Here is a 17,115-nt window from a genome sequence, read left to right on the forward strand (position 1 = left end):
AAAAATATGTAATATCCTCCGTGGCTATATGGTTACCATACGCACCTTTGGTGCGGGAGAGCCATCTTCAATTCTCGGTAGGATCTATTGTAGTTCGGATCCCATGTTGAAGTGTAAGTTCACATATAGCCTCGGGGTTAAAAACAGACTTTAAGCTCCAAAACAACTAGCAATAGTGTTTTAAAATTATGTTAAGAATTTCGGTCCTGCTCTTCTGTTGTTAGCGACTATTTTGGTTCCGTAACAAGTTCCTGCTCAGATGAGAATTTTGATAGCTGACTTTGCTTAAATAGTCCACGTTGCATCTCATAAATATTCTATTTTGATTCAATATCTGTTTTCACATTTTAAATTTTGAAGTTACCTTAATGTTGATGAGCGAATATCTTCATTATTGTTATTATGATGCTATTCTAATTATGACCTATAAATATTATCTATTGTATTGAAATATGGATGAGATTCTTGTGTAATGTCGTACATTCCCAACCAGGGCCGGATTTAGGGGTTGCAAAGGTGCACGTGAACCCCCCTTCGTTGTAAATATACACTATCTAAAGCAATGAAAATAGGAACACTTTCAAAATTTTCTGTTGTCGTGTTTCCGTTTAGGCTTAAAACAAAGGTAAGTTTTGGAAGATTAATAGTTTAAGTCAATTTTCTAAAAGTTCAAAGAAAAGAATTCACCAAGAGCAGACACTTGGCATTTCAGGACGATTACTCATTCACATCGCAGATGCATAAAGGTATTTTTTTTTTTAAAATCAAATTAATTCAAATGTACTGGTAGTTATTGGTGCACCCTCCTCAGAAATTCCTTAATCCGACCCTGTTCCCAACTATGTTGCTTTTTCTTTCATACTGGCATACCATAAAATACTGGCATTGAAATTTTATTTTAAGGAAGAAACTAACTTCGTTAACTAATTACAACCGAAATTTAGTAAAATCTTGCAGTTAACTATTTCACGATAGCATTTATATTGAAATTGTGGTGTAGATTTATTGTACGAATCCATACAAAATTCATTGCATATATATATCATACTTCTTTTTCAATAAATTGACTCTCTGTATCGTAAACAATCATTTTTGTATTGTGCAGATTCAATTTAGGAGAACTTCAGAGTATGTACAACTTAAGAAGTATTGTACAAAAGACATTGACTAACTTCTGCTAGATGACCACTAAAAAGCATGAATGCTATCTAACAGGGCATTACTCGAGCAGACTGTTGTACCTAATTTTGGCAAATTTCTTGCATTTTCCGTTTTTTTTTTCTTGCAGAACATGGACTAAATGAGGACGTAGTAATAAACCACAAACCAACATGTGCTAGGTGGCCACTGAAAAAACACGAATGCTATCTAACTGAGTCAGGGCAGGGGCGCAGCAGGGGGACGAGTGGTAGCTAGGGGGTGCGTCCTTAGGAATCAGGAGCGTCAGCGACGGGGGTATACGCATAAACGAAGATAGTGGGAAAAAACTTAAAATATCCGTAATAATTCTTACCTTCAAACACACTTAAAATACTCGTAATAATTCTTACCTTCAAAACGGCTTTAGTGCTTTCGCCAGGTACAAATAGCCCACTGTAAGGAGAAATTCCTGAATTTTTACTTCTTTTCCACACTTTGCACAGTTGATTTTACACTTCATCATACCATGACGCTGCAGAAACTTTATAATATGACGCTCTTTATCACACAATTCTTTGTAATAAAGTAGTATGTTTGCATTACATCCATCGCACACGTCCATGACTAACGTATGACGTGGAAATTCCCGCATTTACTTCTACCCTATTTGCATTCTTGTATTCTTCCGCCTTCCGCTTCAGCAAATAGTTAAATATACAATACTTACACTATCATTCAAAACCCATTTCAATATGCGGTGCAATGACTGAAATTACTTATTTTAACCCTTTCATTCCTTCACGAAAAGTGTTTCATATCATATTTTACTTATAAATTTTGTTTTTGGTAGAACCATTTGCTCGAGTGAACAGTTTAACCGAGTGAGAGGGGCCCGAGCAGTAACGTGAAAGTGCGTCTGTATGAGCAGGCGCGTCAGCGACGGTAGGTACATATATAAAGGAGGATAACGCATAATACTAGTATATACGGTGTAAAAGTACTTACTTTAAGTGTTGGATTGTGTATTTGTACGTTACTAAGGACGTTATAGGTAATATCCCGATAATGTTTTCATTGCTTGCATATTTGTGTTCCAATATAAAGTAATGCATTACTAATGTAAATTTCACAAATATTTGGATCTATTAAGTCTCGAACAATTCTATGGTTGCGCGTCATAAGTTAGCACACTGACTTCATATATTTTACTTCACTTCATTTTGTATACTGTGATTAATGGCTTTTTTTACGAATGAATCAGTGCTTAACAGATAGACTTTCATTAATGTATTTCAACGTAGACACACGTCTCAAAGGTAAGAACACAACATGTTTAGATTATTTACACACTAGTCTATTAAAATATTATAAATTTGTTCCGTAAATTTTACAAATACGTCGATTCGTATAGTAAATCTGTGCCAAAATTATAAATCTGTTTCACTTTCGTTGATGATATTTATAGTTACTAGAATGTGCACTGTTATTAAAATAATGGCCTGATACATAGATCGATCAAATCTAAGTCTGTTAGATCAAACTTAAGATGCTTTTTATTTCTCAAAATCCAATTTTGAAGAAGTTATGATTAGTTGCTGAAACGGAAGCCTTAAATATGTTGAATAATAAATTACTTATTCCTTTATTCATCAACACCTTTATAGTTGCACCGGACAAATGACGTCCCTATGTGCTACAAATGTAAAATAATATAATTTTTTGAATAGTTTTATCCATGTAATTAATCTGTAGAATTATAATAATAAGGGTAGTGATTATAATTCATTAAATTGTCCTAGAGGCCGAGGTGGCTCAGTAGTAGAGCATTCATTTTTGGTGCATGGGATCCTTAATTCGATCCCAGGTCGAGTGAAGTGAACTTTGTGGGAGACAACGTACTTAAAAAGGTAAGTTACATGCGTAACTCCTGTAGTTTTTGGACTTAACGTTCAGCAGACGTATAACTGAAAACACATGTTTTATAACAGTTTCTGTATAAGTGTACCATCTATATGTACTTTCCATATGAAACAATATAGGCGGTCAGGATCTCACACACAAATGGACGCATATAACATATAGCTGAGGAATGTAACATAAGTATATGCATGTGATATACGGAAAACTGCTAGATGTCAGATATCCTGCAACGGCATGATGTAACATCTAAGGGCAGTGCATATGTATCATATGGATAACGTATGCTCCATAATGATTTCTGTAGTAAACAAGAGGATTCCGTATATTTGTACGATATACCACTGTCCGGAGAATGGATTTTTCTCAGTGCAACCTGTGCAAGGGTTTCTTTGGGGTTCTCTTGTTTCCTTTCACTTTCTTCATTACACCGTTTCATTCATTTTTCATTATTACCGTCTCCTTTAGCCTGGGCGTCATAACCATGGGACGTAAAATTTAAAAATTTTATTTCATTTCATTTAAGTTGTCCTCAACTTAAAATTATTATAAGCTATAATTGTCTTACTTTCTATCTTATGTTGAGTCATGTAGTCTGTTTCGGGAGCAAATGTACTTTCCTATCACTAAATTTTGTTTCTCCAATAACTTTCGAATGCATTGACTTACTTGAATACCATTTCAAAATTTTTGATAATGTACACAAACTTTTGTTGCTTCTGCCTCAAGAAATCTTTGTTCTATTTGGTCTGTTTTCTTTCTCTGGATTCATTAATGAGTTAATTGTAATTACAGCCAGGGCCGGATCCAGGATTTTATGACGGGGATGTACCAATAATCACCAATATATTTGAATTCAATTTGAATTTTTAAATGTCTTTAGGCACCTGTGGTGTGAATGAGGAGATGCCCTAGAAATGCTGTGTCTGGTCTTGGGAATCGAACGCGCAACTTTCCGAATGCAAAGCCAAAGATTTAGCAAATGAGCCACAGCTGTTTTGTATCAGTACAATTTTCAGTATATAATTAGCTTGCTGCTGTAGATCAGGAATTTCTTTAATCATGGATACTTAGAATGTGATGGGTACTTATAAATCCATACGAAAGTGTTGCTATTTTCACTGCAAGCTTCTCATTTTAGATAGTGTATATTTACAACGAAGGGGTGTGCATATGCACCGGTGTACTCCCCCTAAACCCGACCCTTATTACAGCTATCGCCTGTGGTTTGATAAATGAGCGATCCCTCCTAGATCACATTGTACATATTGTTTCAATTTGACATTGTATTGTAGACTCACGTCTTACACAGTCTTTGTACTGAAATGAGATTTATTAACCCTAGAAACACCAAGGTATTTTACATACAGAAATGCCCAAGGTGGGTCCGTTGGACCCATGCCTATCAATACTTATCAATACATATTATAAACTTATTTTAAAGGATTTTGTTATAGAATATTAATGCTTTACAATGTTTAGGTTAGGTTAGGTTAGTTTCGGTTAGGTTAATTTTAGTTTACACTTAAAAAAAAAGCTTGGTTAATGTATAACGGCCTATTGGGCCCATCTTGGTGTTTTTAGGGTTAAAAATGTTTTTCTTATATGAACTTGGTAATTGATAAAGCTAATTGGTAAATATCACAAGGTTCAAAACTGGCGTTACAGATAATAAATTGATGCAAGTAAAGCCAGTAAGATATTTTCTTTTAATAAAATTCAGTCTTCTGCGTTAATCTCATTTCTGTAAAAACGTTGCATTAGAACTCCCTACATTCAATCGGCGATGCTTTTGTGTAGTTATGTAAAGAGACTCAGTTGATAGATGAGTAGTCGCTGTGATGCGTGTGTGTCACTTTTAAAGAAATAACAGCACATAATAGCATGAAAGGGATGATCAGATCGTGTGTCAGATTATCAATGTCCAACATATCTGTGTAATCAAATACTGCAGGCCTCTCAATCCCATTGTTGTATGCAAAATGTGCTGTGGAGCGTGGAATATTGATCTCGGAGGACAGTTTCTGCCCGATTAAACGCGGCTTTTGATCTCAACAATGTTCCTGTCATCCTCAAATGGCAAGTTTGTTCAATCAATGAGTAGATGAATTCACAGCGCATGGATGTGTGTGCGTGTATATGTACATATATGCGACCATGTATATGCATATGTTCCTTTTTGTTTCCGCTCCATTCATCTCTCTATCTACCTATATACTTATTTATCTCAACCTACTAAAGTTACAATAAAGTACCCTATGATTTAACAAATCTGGATGTTTATGACCTCAGAAATGATCAGTTGAGAATGCTCCAACAGCAGGAGCCAGAAAGAACTTAAGAAGAATTATTTTTCTTATTAACTTCTACAGGCTTTATACCAATTGCTCTATGTACTTTTATTATTATACTCATTAAACAATTGTTGTTATATATCTATCCATTTATAATTTCCTTGAGTAATTACTAATTTTTTTCCACGTGTTTTGTTTAATAGTTCTGTTAAAACGTTCTACGATATGTTGTTTTATGAAGACACATGCTCAAAATGGGGGGGCTCAAAATTAAAAAATTCGCAAAATATAATCTCTCCATGACTTACGGCTTCCAGGACATGGTTCCTTAAATGACCCGAAATTGGAACTTTTTTGCCAATATCTCGGGAACGAAAAGACTGACTCAAAAAATTCGATAGTTTTTTTTTTATGCTCTATCAAAATGGAGAGCTAAAAATTGAAAAATTCGCAAATAACACACACACAGACACACACACACACACACACACACACACACACACACAGAATTCAGTAACGAACTTTTTAAGCACGTTTAAAATCCACAACTGAAAGGTGATCAGATTTTACAATTCAAAATTCAGGACATTTGACTAGGCACATTGTCAATTTTTCGGTTTTGTCAACTTACCCAAAAATTGTATCATTTGAACAACTATGTGAAATTTGATGTTGGCGCTATTCAACTATTATTATTATTATTATTATTATTATTATTATTATTATTATTATTATTATTATTATTATTATTATTATTATTATTATTAAGTATTCTGTCTTTCGGCAGGTTCTGGGATTAATGTGGGGTCTTTTTTTTTTTTAATTTTAGATTTTGGTCTGGAAATGTTTCTTCCACGTTTTTCGATCTTCAGCTTTCTCTTTTAACTCCCAATATTTTTTTCTATTTTTAAATCATCGATGGGTTGTTCTTCCTCCTCCTATTCCTCGTTTTCCTTCCATCATTCTTTCTATGGCGGTATGAAGAAGACAATTTCTTCGCAAGATGTGTCCCATCCAATTGGCCTTCTTACGAAGGATGCTAGCTAAAAGCATCCTCTTCTCTCCTATCCGTTTTAAAATATCTTTGTTTGTTACTCTTTCTCTCCATTTTATCCTCTCCATCTTTCTCTAACACTACATTTCGAAGATCTGTAAGTATTTCTTCTCTAACTTCCGTAATGTCCAGGTATCTGAATCATACAGTATACGTAATACTCGATACATAGCACTTGACCAGTTTTTTTTTTTTCTCCTTAGTCCAATATTAAGGCTGCTGATTAAAAGTGATCTTTTGATGTGGAATGCTTTAGTCTTTGTAGGTTAAACAAAGTAGAAGCGTTAAGAAGTTTTGCTACAAAAATGTAGTGTTTAGCATTTTATATGGCTTGAGCGAAAAGGAAGTTTTTTTTTTGGTATTATAGACTAAATTTAAATGAAATGTTTAGTATTTTATGTATACCAAAGGAGAATAATAATAAATTCGATTAAATTATGATAAATACTGCGAAATAATTTAATTAGGATATTTCAAGAACTCACAGAAACCTATCAACAAAATGTAGTAGTATACAGAAGGTAGCAAAGATCGAAGAGTGATCAAAAAGTAAGGTCACAAAGCCTGCAGTGAAACGTGTATATATTATTTCATACAACCAATACAGCCAACAGACAGTACATACACTAGGTTATTTTTCATCATAGTTTCCATATCGGTTGAGGCCCTTATCGCATCGTGGGGTGAGTTTGAAGATTCCCTTCTGGTAAATATTTTGTCTTTGCCTGTTCAGCCACGAGAAGTGATCAGAAAGTAAGGTTACAAAGCTTGCAGTGAAACGTGTATATATTATTTCATACAACCAATACAGCCAACAGACAGTACATACACTAGGTTATTTTTCATCATAGTTTCCATATCGGTTGAGGCCCTTATCGCATCGTGGGGTGAGTTTGAAGATTCCCTTCTGGTAAATATTTTGTCTTTGCCTGTTCAGCCACGAGAAGTGATCAGAAAGTAAGGTTACAAAGCTTGCAGTGAAACGTGTATATATTATTTCATACAACCAATACAGCCAACAGATAGAACATACATTAGGTTATTTTTCGACATAGTCTCTATATCGGTTGAGGCACTTATCGCATCGTGGGGTGAGTTTGAAGATTCCCTTCTGGTAAATATCCTGTCTTTGCCTGTTCAGCCACGAGAAGTGATCAGAAAGTAAGGTTACAAAGCTTGCAGTGAAACGTGTATATATTATTTCATACAACCAATACAGCCAACAGATAGAACATACATGAGGTTATTTTTCGACATAGTCTCCATATCGGTTGAGGCACTGATCGCATCGTGGGGTGAGTTTGAAGATTCCCTTCTGGTAAATATCCTGTCTTTGCCTGTTCAGCCACGAGAAGTGATCAGAAAGTAAGGTTACAAAGCCTGCAGTGAAACGTGTATATATTATTTCATACAACCAATACAGCCAACAGATAGAACATACATTAGTTTATTTTTCTACATAGTCTCCATATCGGTTGAGGCACTTATCGCATCGTGGGGTGAGTTTGAAGATTTTCTTCTGGTAAATATTTTGTCTTTGCCTGTTCAGCCACGAGAAGTGATCAGAAAGTAAGGTTACAAAGCTTGCAGTGAAACGTGTATATATTATTTCATACAACCAATACAGCCAACAGATAGAACATACATGAGGTTATTTTTCAACATAGTCTCTATATCGGTTGAGGCACTTATCGCATCGTGGGGTGAGTTTGAAGATTTTCTTCTGGTAAATATTTTGTCTTTGCCTGTTCAGCCACGAGAAGTGATCAGAAAGTAAGGTTACAAAGCTTGCAGTGAAACGTGTATATATTATTTCATACAACCAATACAGCCAACAGATAGAACATACATTAGTTTATTTTTCGACATAGTCTCCATATAGGTTGAGGCACTTATCGCATCGTGGGGTGAGTTTGAAGATTCCCTTCTGGTAAAAATCCTGTCTTTGCGTGTTCAGCCACGAGAAGTGATCAGAAAGTAAGGTTACAAAGCTTGCAGTGAAACGTGTATATATTATTTCATACAACCAATACAGCCAACAGATAGAACATACATGAGGTTATTTTTCGACATAGTCTCCATATCGGTTGAGGCACTTATCGCATCGTGGGGTGAGTTTAAAGATTCCCTTCTGGTAAATATCCTGTCTTTGCCTGTTCAGCCACGAGAAGTGATCAGAAAGTAAGGTTACAAAGCCTGCAGTGAAACGTGTATATATTATTTCATACAACCAATACAGCCAACAGATAGAACATACATTAGTTTATTTTTCTACATAGTCTCCATATCGGTTGAGGCACTTATCGCATCGTGGGGTGAGTTTGAAGATTCCCTTCTGGTAAATATCCTGTCTTTGCCTGTTCAGCCACGAGAAGTGATCAGAAAGTAAGGTTACAAAGCTTGCAGTGAAACGTGTATATATTATTTCATACAACCAATACAGCCAACAGATAGAACATACATGAGGTTATTTTTCAACATAGTCTCTATATCGGTTGAGGCACTTATCGCATCGTGGGGTGAGTTTGAAGATTTTCTTCTGGTAAATATTTTGTCTTTGCCTGTTCAGCCACGAGAAGTGATCAGAAAGTAAGGTTACAAAGCTTGCAGTGAAACGTGTATATATTATTTCATACAACCAATACAGCCAACAGATAGAACATACATTAGTTTATTTTTCGACATAGTCTCCATATCGGTTGAGGCACTTATCGCATCGTGGGGTGAGTTTGAAGATTCCCTTCTGGTAAATATCCTGTCTTTGCCTGTTCAGCCACGAGAAGTGATCAGAAAGTAAGGTTACAAAGCCTGCAGTGAAACGTGTATATATTATTTCATACAACCAATACAGCCAACAGATAGAACATACATTAGTTTATTTTTCGACATAGTCTCCATATCGGTTGAGGCACTTATCGCATCGTGGGGTGAGTTTGAAGATTCCCTTCTGGTAAATATCCTGTCTTTGCCTGTTCAGCCACGAGAAGTGATCAGAAAGTAAGGTTACAAAGCTTGCAGTGAAACGTGTATATATTATTTCATACAACCAATACAGCCAACAGATAGAACATACATGAGGTTATTTTTCAACATAGTCTCTATATCGGTTGAGGCACTTATCGCATCGTGGGGTGAGTTTGAAGATTTTCTTCTGGTAAATATTTTGTCTTTGCCTGTTCAGCCACGAGAAGTGATCAGAAAGTAAGGTTACAAAGCTTGCAGTGAAACGTGTATATATTATTTCATACAACCAATACAGCCAACAGATAGAACATACATTAGTTTATTTTTCGACATAGTCTCCATATAGGTTGAGGCACTTATCGCATCGTGGGGTGAGTTTGAAGATTCCCTTCTGGTAAATATCCTGTCTTTGCCTGTTCAGCCACGAGAAGTGATCAGAAAGTAAGGTTACAAAGCTTGCAGTGAAACGTGTATATATTATTTCATACAACCAATACAGCCAACAGATAGAACATACATTAGTTTATTTTTCGACATAGTCTCCATATAGGTTGAGGCACTTATCGCATCGTGGGGTGAGTTTGAAGATTCCCTTCTGGTAAATATCCTGTCTTTGCCTGTTCAGCCACGAGAAGTGATCAGAAAGTAAGGTTACAAAGCCTGCAGTGAAACGTGTATATATTATTTCATACAACCAATACAGCCAACAGATAGAACATACATTAGTTTATTTTTCTACATAGTCTCCATATCGGTTGAGGCACTTATCGCATCGTGGGGTGAGTTTGAAGATTCCCTTCTGGTAAATATCCTGTCTTTGCCTGTTCAGCCACGAGAAGTGATCAGAAAGTAAGGTTACAAAGCTTGCAGTGAAACGTGTATATATTATTTCATACAACCAATACAGCCAACAGATAGAACATACATGAGGTTATTTTTCGACATAGTCTCCATATCGGTTGAGGCACTTATCGCATCGTGGGGTGAGTTTGAAGATTCCCTTCTGGTAAATATCCTGTCTTTGCCTGTTCAGCCACGAGAAGTGATCAGAAAGTAAGGTTACAAAGCTTGCAGTGAAACGTGTATATATTATTTCATACAACCAATACAGCCAACAGATAGAACATACATTAGTTTATTTTTCGACATAGTCTCCATATAGGTTGAGGCACTTATCGCATCGTGGGGTGAGTTTGAAGATTCCCTTCTGGTAAATATCCTGTCTTTGCCTGTTCAGCCACGAGAAGTGATCAGAAAGTAAGGTTACAAAGCCTGCAGTGAAACGTGTATATATTATTTCATACAACCAATACAGCCAACAGATAGAACATACATTAGTTTATTTTTCTACATAGTCTCCATATCGGTTGAGGCACTTATCGCATCGTGGGGTGAGTTTGAAGATTCCCTTCTGGTAAATATCCTGTCTTTGCCTGTTCAGCCACGAGAAGTGATCAGAAAGTAAGGTTACAAAGCTTGCAGTGAAACGTGTATATATTATTTCATACAACCAATACAGCCAACAGATAGAACATACATGAGGTTATTTTTCGACATAGTCTCCATATCGGTTGAGGCACTTATCGCATCGTGGGGTGAGTTTGAAGATTCCCTTCTGGTAAATATCCTGTCTTTGCCTGTTCAGCCACGAGAAGTGATCAGAAAGTAAGGTTACAAAGCTTGCAGTGAAACGTGTATATATTATTTCATACAACCAATACAGCCAACAGATAGAACATACATGAGGTTATTTTTCGACATAGTCTCCATATCGGTTGAGGCACTTATCGCATCGTGGGGTGAGTTTGAAGATTCCCTTCTGGTAAATATCCTGTCTTTGCCTGTTCAGCCACGAGAAGTGATCAGAAAGTAAGGTTACAAAGCTTGCAGTGAAACGTGTATATATTATTTCATACAACCAATACAGCCAACAGATAGAACATACATGAGGTTATTTTTCGACATAGTCTCCATATCGGTTGAGGCACTTATCGCATCGTGGGGTGAGTTTGAAGATTCCCTTCTGGTAAATATCCTGTCTTTGCCTGTTCAGCCACGAGAAGTGATCAGAAAGTAAGGTTACAAAGCTTGCAGTGAAACGTGTATATATTATTTCATACAACTAATACAGCCAACAGATAGAACATACATGAGGTTATTTTTCGACATAGTCTCCATATCGGTTGAGGCACTTATCGCATCGTGGGGTGAGTTTGAAGATTCCCTTCTGGTAAATATCCTGTCTTTGCCTGTTCAGCCACGAGAAGTGATCAGAAAGTAAGGTTACAAAGCTTGCAGTGAAACGTGTATATATTATTTCATACAACTAATACAGCCAACAGATAGAACATACATTAGGTTATTTTTCGACATAGTCTCCATATCGGTTGAGGCACTTATCGCATCGTGGGGTGAGTTTGAAGATTCCCTTCTGGTAAATATCCTGTCTTTGCCTGTTCAGCCACGAGAAGTGATCAGAAAGTAAGGTTACAAAGCTTGCAGTGAAACGTGTATATATTATTTCGTACAACCAATACAGCCAACAGACAGTACATACACTAGGTTATTTTTCATCATAGTTTCCATATCGGTTGAGGCCCTTATCGCATCGTGGAATCAGCTTTTAAAATGTCCTCCTGGTAAAAATCCTGTCCTTGAGCGTTCAGCCACGTTTTCACGAAGTGTTTCACCTCCTCCTCTGAAGCGAAAAGATCTCCTAGGTACTCCTTCAAGTGTGGGAACAGTTGAAAGTCGCTTGGTGTGAGGTTCGAGCTGCAGGGAGGATGGTCGATGATGATGTCGTGCTGGATTGACCACTGAGCTGCTCATCGATGACATGTTCTCTACCAATCACAAACTTTTGACACCATTCTGCCACGTGCTAAAGAGACATTACAGTCTGTCCGTAAGCCTCTACCAGCTGCCGGTGAATTTCAGCCTCAGTTACATGTTTCGCCCACAGAAATCTAATAACTAAGCGGACTTTTTCGCGAGACCAATTTTCCAAACGAGCCGCCATTTGTGTTTACCTACAACTAGTGCCATAGGTGGCGAATCCTGAATCTCTGCACTGTTGCCAACTCCATGTATTAAAATTACCGCATACTCCTCATTCCTCTATAACAGACGAAACTCCAGCTTTGTAACCTTAGTTTTTGATACTCCCTTGTAAATGTGCTAGCTGCTACATTAAATTAAGAACTAATAAACAGTGATTCTTAATTGCAAGCGATTTTTATAATTTCACTAAAATTTATCTTTGAACATTGTATGCTTTATAAACTTTTGAAGCATATTGTACCTGTACATGTATAACTGAAAGCACATAGAAATGGGTGATCTTTATATTCCGGGAATGTTTTATGACTAACTGTATAGTAAGAAAACGTGTGAAGTAATTGTGACAACTTGCTATATTTACAAACTACTTTTATTTATGGGAAATTATCATACATAATAGTGGTCGCTGGAAAGTCTCTGTTTCTCTGTGATATTTCCAGGAACAGGAAAAGATAAAAGGAGGAGGCTGGAGAGATTTCAAGCTGGGGGAGGGGAGGCATATCTTTTCCTCGGGAAATTGTGAGGGAAATGAAGAGAGCAGGCTCATGTTGCAAATCCGGAACACAAGGTTGGGACTCAGGTAGCAATTCCCGGAATCATTTGCACAGTCTGCATTTGCGTCCTCAGCTCAGGAAGTTCTTTCGCGTTAAGCTTATTCTTTTTTAAAATTTATTCCTTCATATTTCCTCTTTTTTTCATGCTTTCTAGTTAAGAGAAGACTGCTACAGTACTTGTTCAGTTGACACTTGTACCAAAGCTGATTTTATAAGAATTAAAACAGTGGTTTCTGAAAAATAGATCCTGAAAGACCAATATAGAAGCTTAAGCTACCGAAAAGTTATCTGTGTCGAATGAATTAAAGAAAGTGATAAGAAACTGGTTATTCAATGTGTCCTTATCTGAAAACGAACAAAGAGCCACATGTACGATTTAGCAGGTGGCCATTTTGTAATCAGGGTTCACTCGGGCTACTCACGTGCACTCAGGCTCACTGTCTTCAAAGTTGCACTCGCACAATTATCGAGCTCGAGATCAACTCGAACGAACCCGAAAGCCGGTCTCTCACTTTTGGACACCTCTTCTTCACACAAGACAGGATTTGCTATTGATGTTCACCTTACATCTCAGACTGTAAGAAATTACTCTTGTAATGGGAACTGATGCATGTTAAACAACACAATACATTACATACTACATACAATAACCAGTTCGTTCTATGGGGACTCCGTAATCTAATGGTTAATGCGTTGGATTTATGTCCACGTGGTACTGGGTTCGATTCCTGGCGTGTGCTTCCCCAATTTTCGGCGTCCAATCAGCGTCGTCAGGCAAACTGGGAAGTCACTTGAATAAAAGACGTCACCGCCAATAGATCTAAAAAAAAAAGTCCCGGTACGCAGGTTAGCGATAGGACGACACGGCGTGCTGACCAAGCGTTCTTTGCTAGGATGAACGTAGTTCCACCAATCATTAACAGATGGCATGGAGCGACTTAGGCCCACAAATCGGGCCGTTACGTAAACTTTTTTTTTCGGAGTTCATGCTATAGTCAATTCTATCTTTTATAACTTGTATGTTAAAACTTCTTGGCAATTTATTTCATAAATCTGAAATTTAGTAGTCTTTCTCAAGTTGGATAATTGATTTTTCCCAAAAATTTGTTCGAGGTACATTCAAATTTTGCTTTAGCAATTCTCTCGTCTACAACGTTTTATATGTTGAAGCTGTTAAATTCGAAGTTTAGTCCATAAGAAGTTTTTTTTTTTTTTTTTTTTTTTTAATCTTAGGAAGAATTTAAATATGAGCCACTCAAATCCTGCAATTTAAAATTTCAAGATTATAAACCATTACGAACAAAAATTGACAACATTTGGGTTGAGTATAAATGCATCTGTCCTGAAATTTTACAGTGATACTATCACAATTCGAGTAAGTCAATATTTCAACATATGAAGCGTTACAGGTGACAAAATTATCACAATTTAAATGTACCTCTTTCAAATCTTGGGAACCCTTAACAGTCCAATTTGGGTGAAACAATATAAATTTTAGACAGACAAACCATAAGAATGTCAAAAATTTAAACCTACAAGGCATAAAAGGGAACAATTTGTACAGATCTCAAAAATTTGAGATGTGAGGCGCAAGGGCGCCCATTAGGGGGGCAAGGTGGGGCGCTCGCTCCCCTTGAAGAAATTGTACTTCGGAATATCAAAAACTCAATTGAATTTTTAGAATAGTTACAGCAAAATTTGAAACTATATTTGAAATGTCGCTTATATTCCCCCCCCCTTGGAAACCACAACATGGACGCCCTTGGTGAGGCGTCTTCTTGATTTTTTTTAAATAGTGTGTCAATGTCCAAACTCCAACTTCGGTTGCCTATAGCTCCGGAATTAAAGGTCTGCATATTAAGCTTGTCATATTGTTTTATACTAAGCTTGTTAAGGTTATCCAATAATTCAGGGATAAAAATTATTAATTAGCTTTCTGAGTTTTCGGCATCAATGGCCATGTTAACCCAACATACATATGAGAGATGACGTCACTCGGCAATCATACTACCCAAGGAACTGAAGACTAAGAAAGTACTGGGGAAGGAAGGAAGTGGCCTGGGGCTATTATGGTAGGTGCCATTCCGACATTTGCTTTGTGCGAATGAGGAAAACTCAGGAAAAACTCACTCAGCATGGCTGACCCGAGAAAGCTGTTGCACCTTTTCGATCGAGTGTCCCCATCTGGAATCGAACCCGGGACCGTCCAGCAATTCAAGCTTGGTGAGCATCGGACGAGTTCAATTAATCACGTCCTCTTCAGAAAAGTCAAGCGGATAATACAAACCTGCAAATATGTGTGAAAATGAAATGAAATAGGAAGCTTTGATTTCAAGTTCGGTGCCTACGAGTATGGGAGATGGATAATTAACCTACTCAAAATTGTGGGTTTACTGTATTAAACGTTTTTTTTTTTAAATAAGTAACTCAAATAGTAAAGAAATTAAACAAACAAAAATAACCAATCTTGATTGAAGTTGCCGTCACAATATTACATTTGTAATGCTAAGGAAAAAAAAAAAGTCATCCGGAAATGCTTCTTTAGAACAGCCTTCGGAAGAACGGTATTGAAAAACAAATTCAAATTCAATTTCTCGGAAACTTCATTTTAGCGTAAAATTCCACTAATCGTGTCTTATTGTGTTTTTTGTTACTTTTTCTTGCGTTCGGTTTTTCAGTTTTATTTTCCTGGCATTGAAGTAAAGAAGAACAACTTCTTTTGCTATTCACAACGAAACAACTATTTTTTTTTCATTTGGCAAGAGTGTCGTCTGTTGCCGTCATTCCAGCACATAAATGGACAATGAAAGAAAAAGAAAAAAGAAAAAGACAAAAAAAAGTCTTAAGCCATGATCAGATCGCAAAGTCGCAAGATGTCCCTTAGCTCTCAATCTCTGGAGAGTTTTTGTCTTCTTTTTTGCGGGTGAAGTCCCTGGTCAACTGTACATAACCAAGAAGGACAAATTGTCTTGAGGACCAAAATGTGGTTCGTATCCTCCCGTTTATTTCGTCTGTTCCACTACAGCCCTTATGTCCTCAGAGACTTGTCCCTTCGTCGTGCGGTGAATTTCAACTGTTATATTATAAAAGCGAGACCCGTCCTCCCTCCCCCTACAAAAAAAAAAATCTTACGTGACATAAGAACAATATTGCCATGACCCCCTGGTTAAGAAACGGTAAAATACTAAAACAAAAACAAACAAACAAAAAAAGAAGCAGGAAAACTTGATGTGACAACCATTTATTCGAAGTCTTCAAACTGAATAATTGAACGTATTTGCACTAGAATTTTTTACCACGATGGAAGATAAAAGAAAAAAAGAGAATATTAATATTAATCATATTCTGTAGTATATTGGTGTGAAGAACTTAAAGACGAGATAAATAAAGTAACATTAAAAAATATATTATGTATGTCTTTTCTCAAAAACATATATGTACAAAGTTTCAAGTCTATCGAACAATGAGAAATCAGCGGTTAAAAGGTTTACTCCTGAGTGAGAGAGTGCGAAATTGAACAAAAGCGTGCTAAGATAGTTATGGAACCAACAACACGTAGACGTTAAGCGTGGTTGCCTGACACACAGTAACAATTTCTTATAAAAATGTTAGACTGTATTCCTGGCATTTTCAATGTTTTATTAGTACTTTAATGTCTATCTGGAGGAGAAATATATATCCTCTAGGCATTAGCAAAGGATATGCCTGGTATGGAGATTGAGCAACTCACCCTATCTATTTAATATTATGCAAATCTACTTCTATAACAAAGATGTATTGGATCTATTGGCGATTTAAAATCCGCTTCAGGAGCGTGAATATATAAGGCGTGTCCCTACAGTTTAACATGAGAACCACAAACTCAAAAAGGGTATCGAACTCGGATCTCCGGCGCCAAAAAAGTCTATGCTAAGCATATAGCCATGAAGGAACTCTACTTTCATAACAGAATGTTTCCGTTCGTGTCTGTAATTCGCGACGAGCTAAAGCAAAGCTTTCTGTGTGCGTGGTTCCGGGTTCGATTACAGTGAACGTGTTTGCCACGGATACAAATGTGAATGATTAGGATTCATTTTTAGTTTTCTACTGCTCTTTGTTATTTTCAAAAAAAAAAATCCCAGTATAAATTTAA

The sequence above is a fragment of the Thermobia domestica genome, chromosome 12, assembly GCF_964235325.1.
Source record: "Thermobia domestica chromosome 12, izTheDome1.hap1.1, whole genome shotgun sequence".
In the NCBI taxonomy this organism is placed as follows: Eukaryota; Metazoa; Arthropoda; class Insecta; order Zygentoma; family Lepismatidae; genus Thermobia; species Thermobia domestica.